The 15964-nt window shown below is 38.4% G+C and overlaps 1 protein-coding gene across 2 annotated transcripts in view; it reads left to right on the plus strand.

The window, feature by feature from the left end:
- Grm5 (glutamate metabotropic receptor 5) overlaps window positions 1-15964 on the plus strand; it is a 308427-nt gene that overhangs the window by 263080 nt on the left and 29383 nt on the right. The window lies entirely within an intron of this gene.

Consider the following 15964-nt stretch of genomic DNA (forward strand, 5'->3'; position numbering starts at 1 on the left):
TTCAAAATAGAGATCATAAATCTTGAGATCAAATTCTAAGATATTGAAGGGCTACACAGATTGATGATGGTTGGAAATAAGGAGGTACCGGTCCATAGATCTATGGATTACAAATAAAGATTTATTCTATTTAGGAAGCGCCTATCAGAAAGCTGATCAAAGCATCTCTGCTGAATTTTGATAGTCATCCTTAAAACTGTATAAGTAAATGTAAGCTGAATAACTTTCAACTGAAAAGTGTCTTTCAAAATGAAGTCAAATATCTAAATGATATTGCTTGAGTCATTCTCATATACTGTGGCCTAGCTCGGCTGGAAGCCTTTCCTGTCATCTCTCCTTATTTAAAGCACTAGTGATGACGAATATGGAATGTCTGCTGAGGTTTGGAATGGACCGATAAGATCCTTGGAGACATTTAGACCTAAAGTCTAATCTGTTGGAGTTATTAACTTGTACCCCTACCTCACTAAATTATTTTCTCATTACTTTCCATTTCTTATCTCTTCCCATGTAGGTTGTGTAAGACACTTGACAAACTAAGTTGTATCATTTTTTTTTCTTCTTCAACAAACGCCAGAGAGTCTTGGTTTCTATCTAGAAGGCCTTCCATATATCTAACCTGCTCAGATTTTTCCTCCTTGCCTCCCTGACACCTCTATTAAAACACTCCTGAAACTTCTGCAAAATCAGCTTTTCAGATTGCCTACGACATTTATTTTTTCAGACATTTCTTTCATCAGCCATTTTTTACAAATAAAAACTTTCCAGGGAAAAATGATTTATAAGACAGGCAAGCTGGCATGGGAAGGCAATTGTTCGCTTAGGTCTGAGTACCAAGAATCCAACAGGGAAGGCTCCTTAGAAAGAAATCATCGAGTGATGGCAAAGAATGCTATGCAACCAGCTTTTTCTCCATTTCAGTGCTGACATTGGCATCTCCTCTCTGTACCTTATTAATTTCAAGTGACTAATTGGGATCTTGTAGCATTGACTGTAGGAAATAGAAACACATAGTAGGCACTTTAGTCAAAGTAACATATTGTTCTAATAGGGCTGTTGGAGAGCCCTGGAACTACATGCTAGCAGCACAAATTGCTCAGTTGTATAACTTGCGCCAGGTTTTCCTAGCCTCTCTGAGGCTCAGTCCCCCACTCCCATGAATGGAGATTGTGAAGTACAGATGGCTACTCAGTTTGAGGACCACATAACATACTCACATAGTGTACACTACACAATAAGCACTTCTTAAGAACCATTAATTTTAACGAACTAGGTTCTCAATTGCCAGTATTCCTCAATACCTGAAAGTCAGCTATATACACAAATAGAATGTTATCAACAGTTAAGAGAGCATCCAAAGTGCAGTGCACGTTTAGGAAGACACTGCTCACACAGTCTGCTCTTTCCAGGTTTCCCTCTTGGCATCATGCCAGATTGTCTTAGCACATCTTGTTTCATACTTTAGTTAGAGAAAACTTCCTGCAAGTGGAAACCTCATCTACCTCTCTGTAGATACTTCTTTCCTTAGTGCCTGGCTGGACTCACAGTGGTGTGTCACACATAGGAACAGATTATTAGCCTAAATAAATTTAGAAGGTAGTAAGGTGCTGGGGCTTAGTTTCTGTTTGTCTTACACTGTGCATGGTATTTTGCAGTGATCATGAGATTAAACGTGCACAGTTCTGTGTTACAAATGTCACTCACAGTCTGTCGCCATCGGTCTCAAATCAAGAAGCGGATGGATTGTTAATCACAGATCTTGATATAGTGATACTGTTTCTCTATGATATTTTGCCAATATTTTTAACTATCCTATAATCAACTTATATTTTTAAGTGATTGGAGATAGGATTTTGTGGCAATATGTTAACTTGAATTCCATTTGTTCATTGAATTGAATCTAGAAGTCAGTACAATTAGGTGTGTTACAATGTCAAAAAAAAAAAAAGATAAAGGCCTTTGGTAGCGGTTGTTGTTTTATGCAACCTTAAAGAAAACCCAATCCGTGTGATTTTAGCTGAGATAGGCTACGATCTGATTATAGAACGATTTTCTTGCTGTCACCAAATAGGATATGTGAACTGGCATATGCTGTGGACGTGGAGGGAAAGAAGTCAGAGAAAGCCGTCATTCTCTTGTGGTGCATCCCATCCTGCTGCTCTTTTCAAATGCAATCCTCAGCGAGGGATGTGACCTAAAATTCGTTTCCTCTTTTCTTCCCACCTGATCCTAAACTAAAATATTGCTCCTCTTTGATACAGAATCAAATGCTCAAAGCACTAACGTACTATTTTTCACATCGTAAGACACAACTCTATGAGTTTACCTCTTCTTCAAATCCCAATTTCATAAAGGTCAGTGTGTATCATACTGTCACACTGGAGTTCAGATGAGAACAAAGGAAGGAGGTGCCTCTAATGTTTTCATGTTTTCTTTTAAATTATTTCTGTTATTTCTACTTTTCAGAAACTGAGTTCTGCCTTGTGCTATTGAGCTCATATGTTGGGGTTTAGGAAGGTCTCCAGTAGGTTACTAAAAGCCAAAAAAATCAGGTCTTTAGGAATAAGCAGCTCCTATCTTGGCCCTACCTTCCTCTGCACCATTCCACCTGGTTCTGGAGACATCAATTGCTACTAGCCAAAATTGGGGTCTGAGTAATGTTTCTCTATGTGATCTCTTCATTTATCCCTTCATCACCCATCATCCAATCAGATTAAAGAGAATGATAATTGCATACCATAGAGCAAAGAATGTTGTAACAATTCGAAGGTTTCAATGACTGTTTCCAACCATTGATATACCCACTTGGAAGTAGGAGCAGAGACATTGACCGAACATGTTCAGCAGCATCCCACAAGGATCCATGCCTTAGTTTAAATATAGCAGTATTGACTTGAATGAGTCATTTTAGCCTATTTCATAAGCTATGAAATAGTAACATAACATAATCCTGATTTTAAAGAATGAGGTTCTATATTAATGTTTAGTAACAACACACAGAAAGCAGTCAATAAATACAAAAGCATTTTAGAACTGGGTTTGATTGCAACAACCCATAAACTGGTTCTACTTGTTAGAAATCAAATTTGCCAGAATCCTGTATAAAACGGTCTTTATGTCTCATTAAACAAAATGGACCCAAATGTCTACCATAAAGTGATAATATAGCTTATCATTGTCTGCAAGGGAATTGGATGGGAAAGTATGTAACAGTTTTCACTGCGTAGGCTGATGAATTTTGTCTGAGACAGAAAGTGGTACTATACGGTAGTGAGAATGGTTGGAATAATATAAAACAATAAGGCAGGAGTGGTGAAGAAACACAGGGACAATTTAATGTGTAAATCAGTGAAGTCTTCAGCTATTATCCATTTGCTGTATTCTGTCCACTTTACAGATTTTTTTATATTATTCATCTAACATCGATAGTTTTCCTGAAATGGGACAAATATCAGCACTCATCTTTCCCAATTTTTGAATTAAGGAACTTGAGCCTGAGCATCATTTAAAGGCCCTCCTTCACCCCTAAGCTTGGATGTGATGGAGAGGTTTTTAATTTGGGTCTCAGCTTGTGTTCACAAGATTTGAACATTTCCCAGTGAAGTCTTTGTAAAATATCTCATGAAATTTTCTTTGGAAAACAAATTATTAGCCTATGAAACAATGCTTGAAAAAACTCTATTCTTTGGTTAGAGACAAATGCTGCCAAATATTGTACTACAAAATCCGACTGTTTATTAATTAACTCTTCCCAATCATTTCCTACTTGAACGGTAAGAGCCTGTTTATGGAAGCAACCTTTTTACACTTTATAAAGTCATCGGATTTGATTTACAAATCTCTCCAGTATATTGTTGCAGAGCATCTGTAATTGATATGTCAAAGTGTTGAATGATAAGCAAGATATGATAGATGAAGCTGGTCATGTCAGAGAAACCTCCTCAGTATCTGTGATATCTGAGACAGATAGAGCAAATGGTTAGACTTTTGGTAAAAGGGTAAGTTTCTGGGCACTGTTTTATATCAAGAAAAGATCTATTTTCTTAAAAGAAAGAGTGAGAAAAATTAACTTTGAAAGAAATTGATAGGAGAAAGGAAAGTATCTTATAGATTTACTCTGAGGGAACCCCATTTCTAAAGGCCTATGCATCCAAGACAGAATCAGTTTGATCTTCATTGTGTTCTAAGACGGAACAGCTGTCTGCAAACTACGGGCAGATGCTGAAGATGCAGGCAAAGTCATGTCTGAATATGGTTACAAAGTATCTGTGGTTTATGTCAAAACATTGTCTATTAACCAAAACATCAATAGAGAAGCGGGGAGTGTGGTTGCAGTTAAATTAGGAAGAGGACTACTTAGCGGAGGAAGATACTTATTAAGAGGAGGAAGGCAGAACAGGAGAGGGAAATGGATGGTCTGAATAGGAGTAAAGTATATGGTCTTCATACCTGAAGATGCCATAATGAAACTGACTTTTAAAAGGAGAGATAATTTAACAAACTCAGTAAGGCAGTGCCATGTTTTTTACTCAGATGCATGTAAGAACAAGAGTTCATGCTCAGAATTTACATTTCCATATCTGTATAACATGAAACATGGAACGTGAAAGGATGTCCGGATACAGTTGATTGAGGGAACTCATGAAAGCGGAAGGAGGATATCTAGAGAAGGAATTGAAGGAATAGATATAAGCGAAGCACACAGCATTCACAAGTGAGTTTACAGTGAGTTCATTCATAATGAAACCTCTTGTTTTTTTCTTCAAGAATAATTTGACAAAACCTAGTAGCACATCTAAACAACCTTGTAAGTATACATGCACACAAAGTGATTTAGTGCATGCAAAAAGCAGCAACTGAACCAAACTTGTCCAATTCCCCAATTTCTTCTCAGCTTGGGAAATTTTTTAATAGTAAGACAAATGACATACTACAGTTTTACATCTTTAAATGTCCTTTACTGTTATGAGTAAATTATTTACAGTCGGTGACAAGGAGTCAAGGGGAACAGGCTGGCATCTTTGGTTGTAGAGTGGGAATTCCTTAGAGTTCTGAACACTTAGGAAGGAGCAAAGCTCATTTTAACTGGTACAGCACTTTCTGGGAAGTGAAGCCGGCTTTCCCTAGAGCACAAAGGGAAAGGCCCTCAATCAGTCATTCAACTCACCAAAATAGCACAGAGGGAGTCTTATTTAAATGGGGATGAGTCACTATAAAGTTTTTTTGTTGTTATTTTTTAATAGAAACATGCTATTTATGCCATCAAGGTATAGAGGTCCCTGTGATTAACATTTTGTTTATAGACACTAATTTCTTACGTGACTTGGTGCAGCATCAAATCCTTGTCAAGGGGATAATGCCAGGCTTCCATTTAAGTCCTTCACTTCAGCTGCAAATTGACAAACAAATGCAAAACCAGTCCCAATCCAAATAAATCATGAAAGCTGTTAAGTCTGAAGTTCTAGGTCTATGAGACTCTGAAGTTCCAGGGACCTAGGGTTGAGGTTCTAAGATTCAGTGAGCCTTTCATGGCTTAATTAGGAGAAGGGAAAAACCCTCCCTAGGGATTATGGTCAAGTTGTAGTATCATTAGCATTGTTGCTGCTAACTTAATTTTAGAAACTATCACTTTCCACTTTTGTTTAAATTAACTAATTAACTTTGCTTTGATTAACGTAGTTATGAGAGCTTACTTAGGCTATCTACTAAACCAATTACTATCTCATGCATATCCATTGACCAAATTAAAACATGCCTGGGATTCCATTACACTCCAGACATTATCAGAGCATAAATGGTTCCAATTGTTTAGAGTCTACTAAGGGGTTCTTACTCTGCGTGGAAAGATCTGTGTGCTATTCTATCTTTAGAGTCTTTGGCTATTCTGTCTCTCTGGATCCTTTGATTTGCCTAAGTAAAGATTCCTTTACAAAACCAGATCAGATTAAATCATGTCACATAGTTTTCCCCATCTGGAGTCTTAGAATATTTATGTATTTTGCACACGTTCTTAGCATCTGTTTGTCTTACTTATTCATGTATTTACTAAGACCTAAACATTGCCAGGATCTGAGCTAGGTTCTACAGGCATAATAAACAAGTTGTTTAGTACATACACACGATCTTTTCACGTCTATTCAATGCTGTCTTGAATACATTTATATTTTCCTCAGTGCCTGACCCATTAGCAATACTCAAAAGAGTATGCATATAGGATGGGTTGATCATGAATCTGTTAGGCAGCAGATTTCAGGGCTCATACAGCACACAGCATTCACATGGGAGGATTTATAATGAAACCTGCTGTTTAAAACAGCACAAAACAAAGCAAAAGGATGATTTGACAAAGCCCAGACAGCGCATCTGTGCAGCCTTTATGTACACATACACAGGAAGTGATTTAATGCATGAGAAGGACAGCAGCTGAACCAAATATGCCCAATTTCCAAACTTCTCCAGTTGGGAAAAATTTTTTTAAAGTAAAGCTGTATTTCCAGCACAGAAAAGAAAATCTATTCACTCTGTTGGCCTCACTGCCCAGATTTTATCTAACAACACTTAGTCCTTAAAAAAGGTAAGAAGCATCTTAAAATCACACTTCAATTGAGTACCTACTCTGCAGCCATAATCCTGTCACATCCTGAGGATTCAGAGATCAAAGCAAACTAAACAAAGCAAACAGAGAAACAAGAAAGGCATCTTTGGGTTTATCTTAATCTCTTGAAGGACACAGACTGGAAACAAATGAATTCAGTGACTTGATGGAGTGCTGGGATAGAAGTCTATGTTAAACAGCGGTGAGCAAAAGTAAACTTTGTGAGAAATTGGGTCTCCAAGTGAAAAGTTCAAATAAGAGACTGTGCGTTTGATGCAGGGAGGTTCTGCACATTAGAAACAGGACTCTTCCCCTAGGTACTGTGAGACCATCTCTAAGGAATTTGGCTGTCCGGATATGCTCCAGGAGCTGCTCCTTCCCTCCTCAGATGGCGTTGCTTATGACCACTCTCTGCCTGACCTCTTTCTGATGCCTTTGTCTTCAGACCTCTAGTGAGATGAGCAGGGAAGGAAGGAGCTCTTCTGTGTTCTCAAGAGCTGAGCCTCAGAGAGTCTCAGTTCTCAAATTCCCACACTGTCCTATCCATAGCTTCATTCATCAAACACTCAATCACTTTACTTATCAAAAGAGTCTCTCATGACTACTTTCAGAAAAAAAATATCATGTCGTCCATTTTCATTCCCAGTCAATACATAGGTGTCCTCTACCTCTTCTCTCTCCTGGAAAACAGAGAAATTATTGTGTGCTTACAATAGATTGTTTAACCTTTTGTACACTAGCACAGATTGAGCAATTATTTTATGACGATTACTATGCTAAATTATTTAATATAAATCTCATGAGATATTCACGGGATTTTAATTTTTTATTAACATTCAGAAAATTTGCATAATATTTAGTAGTAGAAATGAATATTCTCAGTTCATAGATAAGAGAATAATCACAAATAGGTGAATAGAAGCAAAGGAAAGCTGTTAGCTGTTGATTTAATAGGTAGTGGAACAAAAATTTTGATTCGCCCAGGAACACAAGCATTCAAAGACCTTTACTTTCAAATACAGCCTTCATGATAGCCATTTTCTCAACTACATATCCCATTTTTCTGTAATTGTTATTCAATATGATCATGGTGAATGTATTTCTGCCTTAGAGATACTGGCTTATGGTCTCTGAAATGAATAAAGATCACTACTGTATTGACAGTCAAGTTGACGTCATGGAACAACTCAGCCGGTACATATCTCTCAGGCTTTACGTTGGAATTGGTGTGTTGTGGTGAAGTGAGTCCTGCCTTAAAGAGTATATTCTAACCCAGTTCCAGCTGTTAAAATATGGAGCCATAGAGTGAACCTCTGAACTCTTTGAGACTCTACAACATGAGAACAGAAGTATCTACATCACAGGGTACAGTGGTACTGATTATGTGCCAAATTCCATATTCACACAAAGTCGGCTTCCTCCTCTTAGTCACAGGGTTATCCCAGCTCAGGTCCACACACTACACAATTCAGGTCACCTGGTGGAAAAGAAGGTTCTAAAGCTTCATTCTTCAAGAAGTCAATTCCACAAGAACATTTAAGTTAAAATTACTTGGTGAATCCTTGCTCAATTCTAGGGATGCATGATTCTCCAAATCTTTACATACTTTAGTGGTAGGTTTAAGAAGTATTATCTGGGTGTTTATTTTCATTTGTTTCTTTGTTTATTGCTTGCTTTTTTGCTTTCTTTTTTGCGGGTGAACTTTCCTCAGAGTTTAATGTGCTTTGAGGGTTTTGGCTAATTTTCAATTTTGTGTTGTGGTTCTGTGGGTGTACTTGCATTCCTTTGTAATAAGTATGATTTTAGCCTGTGGGATTATTGTGAGTTAAGTGTGTAGGGATTAAATAATGACTTGATGGAAGAACCCCTTTGCTCTCAGAACATGAAGCTCCCTGGTAAGGCAAGTATATGCTCACATTGTTCATCGTGGCTTAGTCAAAGTAAACAAATAAGAGACTGAGGAATACAGTCACAATTTCTCTCCTCTACACAGGTTTTCTTGCTGCCACTTCTATTGTCTTCTGTCACAATGGGCTACTTCAGAGTGTAAATGTTGTCAGAAAACATGATTCTCTATTGATAGTTAAAATGGCGCAGAGAAAAGTGCAAGCAAGTGATGTCATTTTCTTTCATTTATCCATGTGCCTTTCTTAGTGCAAACCTTAGAAAGAGAAAAGCCATGGCTGCCAATAAACACTGAATCCATCATTGACCTTGTTCTTCGAAAACAAACAAGAACTCAAAACCAAAGTGCAATGAATATAATGAAGCTCCCAATTTAAAAATTAATTAGAAGCAGCATTTCTTAAGCAGGTCCCTCTCATCTCTTGACATTATTCCATGTATTGTTTCCTATCATAATTTGATGGAATCAAATCCCTAAGCCAAGAAATTTCTGATTTAGTAAGGGTGAGATGGTGGAAAGTGCTGGTGGTTGTTCTGTTTGTTGGTATGCTTTTGGTTTTTGTCAATGTGACACACGTTGGTGTTATTTGGTAAGCAGGAACCTCAACTCACAAAATGCTTCCATCACATTGGCCTGTGGGAAAGTCTGTGGAGCATTTTCCTCATTAGTGCTTGATGTAAAAGGACCTAGTCCACTGTGGGCAAGGCTATTCTGGGCAGGTGAGCCTAAACTGCAGAAAAGGAAAGCTTCTCAAGCTATAGGAAGCAATTCAGCAGCCAGTGCTCCTCCATCATGTCTGTTTCAGTTCCTGCCTTTAGGTTCCTGCCTTGAGTTCCTGCCTTTTCTACTAGGCTATGACCTACAAGTCAAATAAACTCTTTCCTTCCCAAGCTGCTTTGATCATAATGTCTATCACAGCAATCGAAATCTAAGTAGGACAAGTTAGGACCAGAAAGTCTGTATAACTAATGAACTCCCAAGCAATGCTGAGAATTCTGGTTTAAGAATAATTTTGTAGGCAGGCATGGTGGCATATGCCTTTAAACTCCAGCATTAGGGAGGCAGAGGCAGGCAGAGCTCTGTGATTTTAAAGCTAGTGAGTTGCAAGACAGCCAGAGCTACATAAAGAGACCCTGTCTCAAATAAAACAAACCCAAGCACAAAATAAACAAAAAGAATCATTTTCTAGCTATCCTTTCATAGCCAGGAACAAAAACACACATTGTTATTATTAGCTGCGTTAAAAGTGAGGACACTGAAATGAAGAAAGGTTGGGTCATCTTCTCAACATTACACAGCTTGCCAGGAGCACAAATGGGATTCAAGCTCAAGGACAACTGAATCGAAGTGCTGTGTTCTTTCTACAGTGGCATGACAGATAAGCCATCAAGAACTCTCAAGTGGACAATTGTTCCTACCCTTTGTTCTCTATTACGACGTCAAGTTCGAGTCCACCTGAGAATAACATAATAACGCTTATTTTGGAAGGCTTGATGTCGGTTGAATTTTCCAGTGTATTTTCCACTCTGCCTTTAAGAGAAGTTTCAGTGTGTTTCAGAGATGAATAAAAACTGTTTATCTCTACTTTCTGACTTAGGGGCATACCCTTTTGCTTCACTAGAGCTTATCTTCAATATCAGAGACTAGTTGTGATTCTGTACTGAGGTCCAAATAAGTCACTGCATTAGTTTTATATGGAAGTGCATGGTTAGCTAGTAGGGGATGTTAAAAGGCATGAGGAAACAACTTAGCATATATTTATTATTATATATTAGCATATATATCCATAAAAGCTAAACTTGCAGCAAGCTGTATTTTTCTTGATTTGACAAAATTTCTGAGAAGAAGCATCACCATGAACTAAAGGTCTATTTTGGTTTCTAGATCAGGAGATGCAATCCATCTTTGTTGAGAAGACACATCTCAGATAAGGGAAGCATGGCAGGGAGCAGGAGGCTGGCTGCTCACATTGCATCGGAGTTAGGGTTTTTATTGCTGCGATGAAACACCATGACCATGGGCAATTTGGGGAGGAAAGGGTTTATTTCACTCACAGTTTCATATAATGAACAGTTCACCATCCAAAGCAATGAGTCCAGGAAGTCAAACAAGGAAGGGACCTGAAGGCAGAAGCTCACACTGAGGCCATGGAGGGATGCTGCTTGCTGGCTTGCTTCCTATGACTTATTCAGCTTGCTTCCTTTTACAACACAGGGTCACCTGCCCAGAGGTGGTACTACTCTCAGTGGGTTGGCTCTTCCCACATCTATTTTTAATCAAGAAGATGTCACATAGACATGTGGTCATGGGTCTAACTTATAGAAACAATTCCACACTCCACATCTAAACTTTCCTCTTTTCTGTATCCTACCATTTTTACTCCGTAGCCCTGCAGGGTCTTGGAAAGAGATTGTGAAGTGCAGAACCAACTTGCTCTATTGATGAGAATCAGTCACATTCTACTAGAGTCAGTGCATTCTACTAGAGAAAAATCCATCATGACATTTGTTGATTTGGTCACCTCTGCCAGGGATCTCTGTCCACTGGGTACAAGGCCATGGTGGGAATGGATTGGGTCAAAAGTAAACTGTACTGCTCAGTACACAGAGACTGCATTTTCCAGGACATTAAAAAGAGCCAATTGTTTTACCCTAAAAGACAAGAAAGTAGTTGTTTTCCTTTCCCTGAATTATGAAATGTAAAAGAATAAGATGACTCAACATTCTCTTACAAGAGAAAGCTAACTTTAGGATTTGCGTGAATCTATAAGTCTGTGAAATATCTGATGGCACTTGAGCTAACTGACTTCAGTGCAGAACTTTAATAGGTACATTTGCAGAATGCTAACGCAAACCAGAGCAAAGCACATGCAGGCTTCTGATATCTTCCCTGGTCTTTTTTCACCTTCAAACTCCAAATCCCTGCATCAAAGCACATGTTATCTAATTTCCCCTTGGACATTTCCAGAAGCTTTCATTTAATTGTATTCACCGCGCAGACACTGCTTCGCGACTGCATCTCCGGGGAGAATAGTGCCAGACATAAAGGGAGTTGCGGGCTGAAAGGAGCAGACAGCCTTTAAACTCCAGGGCATTTCTGACCATCCTTCGTGATTCTAGCGGAGCAACAGACCCTATGTGTCAACTGTTTATAGACTCACTCTCCTCCCTCCCTGCCTTCCAACTCAACCTCCCAGCCCTTAACCCACCCGCTCCTTTCCTGGCCACTAGGGGGCAAGCAGATTCTCTGAGCATCTTCCTTGAGAGAGCATTTGTGCTCAAGCTGTGTGCACAGCTGTAAGTGGCCCGGGTGAAAGACTGCCAGCGTGAACTTCTACAGAGTTTTATATTAACTGAGCCAATTTTTCTCACAAACAATGATAATAGTCAACATGTTAGTTCCCAGATATACACCAACTGAAGAAGGTTCCTAATGGACACACCAAAATTTTACCTCTTGATTTTGCCATCAACATAGACATAACATGACATTTCCACACCTGTGGAAAAAAAACATAACATATTATAGCTGGAAAAGAAGTTTTCTAATAGACACACCAGAGTTTTACCTCTTGGTCTTGCTGTCATCGTGGACATGACATTTCCACACTTGTAGAAACAGCATAGGTGGGAAAAGTCAACAATATTTCCATGAAATACTGTATTTAAAAATATTCATCTTAATCTTAAACAGTGGATAGTCTGGCCTAAATAGCCTCTAAATTCTCCTTCTTTGTGTTAGAAAGTTCTCTCCAACTCAATAGGTCATACTTCAAGGGTTTGTTCCCCAGAATCAAGCTGTTATTTAATATCTCTTAATTACTGTTGATAGTGCATCTGGTCTCTTGAATATCACATATACAGCCTAGGAGGAGAAGGCTTCAGTGCATTTTGCTGGTGACTGCTTCAGAGAGGTGAGAAACTCGCTCGGAGTGGTAGGTGACTAAACTAGGGGCTGGACTCTGGTGATAAAGTTGAGAGTTTTACCTTTGAATCTTCAGGAAAAGCCAAGGCTCTCCCTGAGGCTAGCACTGAAGAGTAAGACGCAAATCTTTTGGGTCATGCTTTCCTTTGCCTCACTACCCAAGGGTAACAAAGTATGATGAAAAGAGAAGACAGCCATTACTAGTCAAAGAAAATGATATGCAACATTGTATATTTAAATGCTTAATACAAGAAAGAAAGGACTAGAATCAGCTAGTGGTTACTAAAGGAAAGGAGAGATCAATCGTGTTGGACAGTTCTTACAATTATTGCTAATCCTAATCCAGCTAATCCTTTAAAACAACCTAAATTGTTCATGAAAGCAAATATAGAACAAGGGGACATGTTATATTTGAGGCAGACAACGCCATCTCGAAAATGACTAGAAGCAATGACAGGCCATGTTTCCTGAGGACAAACAATTAAGCATGGGTTTTACTCCCATCTCTTATAATTTACTTGGATTTATTTTTTCAATAGAGACTATTTTTAACATTGTTCCTTAAAATGTGTAAGACTCCAAGAGGTAGAGATATGGCTCAGTGGTTGAGAATACACACTGGTGTCTCCCAGGGGAACTGAGTTCAGTTCCCAGCCCCCACATAAGGCTGTCCACCACATCCTATAACTTCAGTTCCAGGAGTTCCAAAGCCTCTGACTTCTGAAGGCACCTGCACTTACATGAGTATACCCATATACAGACACACACATACATAATAAACACAATTAAAATAGAACAATTCTCCAACTCCATGTCCCTCTGACCACCCCCACCACTGAGTTCATTACCTCTGCTTTATTTTGCAATTAATGGTTGCTGAGAGAAGGAGAACGAGTCTTCTGTAGGGACCAGCTCCTGATAGGTTACCCAATCCCAAGCGATCATCCCTAAGCACAGACACATACACTCCTCTTCCATCAATAATGCCTGCTTTTTATCGTTTTAGTTTTCAATCTAGAAAACACACTCTCATCCTTCATTTTCTAGTCCAAATACTAAAATTATTTTATAAATTATCTGTACATAAGACTATCTAAACCTCTTTAAGTAGAACTCATCAGATTTTAATGTATTGTTAATTTAACTTTATTTTGTTGTTGTGAAACCATATTAGTGTCAGCTACATGAACTGTAGAGCAAGAAGATTTCTTGATAAAACATCCTTAGACAAAGTAGTGAGACCCTGTATTTAATGCATAATTTTTGCCCATTCACTGAGTATATTATAACAACACAACACATAGAAAATGCTATGATTGAGGGGTCTTGCATTGGATTACGTGTTTTCCTGTTGTATTAAATTGTGAGCTGGTTATAAATATACTCTTCTTGCTCTCCATCAACAGCAACTAGAAAGCAACTGCTTCTAGTAATTTCTCTCATCAATATGTGTACAGTGACCAGCGGCGATTCAATTCCTTTGTACCTTGGCAATAACTCCTGATGGTGAATCTGTACTCATTAGCATCTCATTTTCCAAAAGATTAAGTCATTCTTCCTTTTTTAAAAATTAATTAGTGGATAATTACTCTTTCATAATTTCATACACATATACAATTTATTTTTGTTACGTTCCTATTTTCTATCCCCTGTCTCCTGATTCTTGCTTACCACCACCTCCCAATACACCGTTCAAATATATTTCCACCTGCCTCTGGACCTGTGACAGGACATGTAAAGATTTAGATCTCACAGGTTATAGCTTACAGATAATATACTTACGGTGTTTCATTTTGGAAGGAGAAAGGCTTGGAAATGATTAACTGAAAGGTTTGGCTCTGTGATAATTGAACTATCTTTGTGGAGATATAATGTCTGGCTGATCTTGATGGATTGCATATAAAACACTCCCTTTATAAAATGAATCAGTGTTCCTGAATACTGTGATTACAGTGAATTTTAATTTGTATTTGATATTACTAGTCTCATTCATTGCCATCTAAATTATATTAAAACATTTTTTGTCAATTGATGGAAGTTAAATGAATGGTAAGGTAACTGTCAGTAGTTTTTTTTTCCCTCCAAACACTCAGGGTCTTTAGAAATAATTCTTGTCTCATGTACAGATAATTTATAAAATAAATTTAAAATTTGGGCGAGTGGTTTACGCCTTTAATCTGAGCATTCTGGAGACAAAGGTAGGAACACTCTATGCATAAAGGATAAAGTCATGAACCAAATAAAATCACAGCTCTCACCTATTGTCAGTAATAAAGACATTAAAATAAATAAAATACAGAACATTAATCTCCTGAGAGATAGTAGAGTGAGGTAGATTGGGAATTACTTTGTCTACTCTTCCAGAAGGATTCATGAATTCCTCAGTGAGTAAGCTGAAAGAAGAGGTGTGAAGGAAGAAACAGAACATGAGGAGTTCTCAGAGACAGAGAGTAGGTGTCCTGACAACAAGGAAGGACAACTTGAAATGATCTTTTTTTTTTATTGAGAATAAGAAAAAAAAAGTTTCTGCCTCCTCCCAGCCTCCCATTTCCCTCCCCCTCCCCCCACTCTCCTCCCCCCTCCCCCCACTCCTCTCCCCCTCCCTCTCCAATCCAAAGAGCAGTCATGGTTCCCTGCCCTTGTTGGAGTCCAAGGTCCCCCCCTCCGTCCATGTCTAGGAAGGTGAACATCCAAACTGGCTAGGCTCCCACCAAGCCAGAACATGAAGTAGGATCAAAACCCCTTGCCATTGACCTTGGCTTCTCATCAGTCCTCATTGTTCGCCATGATCAGAGAGTCCGGTTTTATCCCATGCTTTTTCAGTCACAGTCCAGCTGGCCTTGGTGAGCTCCCAATAGATCAGCCCCACTGTCCATATCTATCACTTTGCACAAAACTCAAGTCCAAATGGATCAAAGACCTCAATATCAGTCCGAACACACTGAACTTGAAATGATCTTAAGGCAGGAACAAGACTGAAAGCTTAAGACATGAGCAAACTATCCATTGTGGGCGAAGTAAAAGCAGAAAAAGGAAATGGTGGTAACCAAGTATGGTATCTGGGTGGCTAACTGGGTGAGATCCAAATTTTATATTTTCTCTTGACTGTAACAGGAAGTTCCAGAGAGTTTCAGGTGTCCCATAAAAGGATGAATGTATTCGAAAGTGGCTGGTGTTTGTAGATGCAATGAACATAAAATAGAAACAAGAGAAGTGATGTTGGGTGTATATTATAATAATGGGTGAAATATTATGCAGCTTTCCCCTAGCTAGTACAGTCACAGAACTTTACAACCGATTGGATGTGTTATATAAAGGAGAAAAATGGAGAGTCAAGGTTTTCCCTGTAAATAAGAGGACTAAAGCAATGTCACTTAGCTTTGTGGGAGGAAAGATTTGAAAAGGAAAAAAAAAATCAAGAATTGGGCTTGGATCCATTAATAATGTGCTCTCTGAATTCAAATGGGAAGTGAATGGTGAAGATTGAAAAAAAAAAAAAAAAAAAAAAAAAAAAAAAAAAAAAAAAAAAAAAAAAAAAA

The sequence above is a fragment of the Alexandromys fortis genome, unplaced genomic scaffold (assembly GCF_014885135.2).
Source record: "Alexandromys fortis isolate MF-2015 unplaced genomic scaffold, M_Fortis_MF-2015_v1.1 scaffold_272, whole genome shotgun sequence".
Taxonomy (NCBI): Eukaryota; Metazoa; Chordata; class Mammalia; order Rodentia; family Cricetidae; genus Alexandromys; species Alexandromys fortis.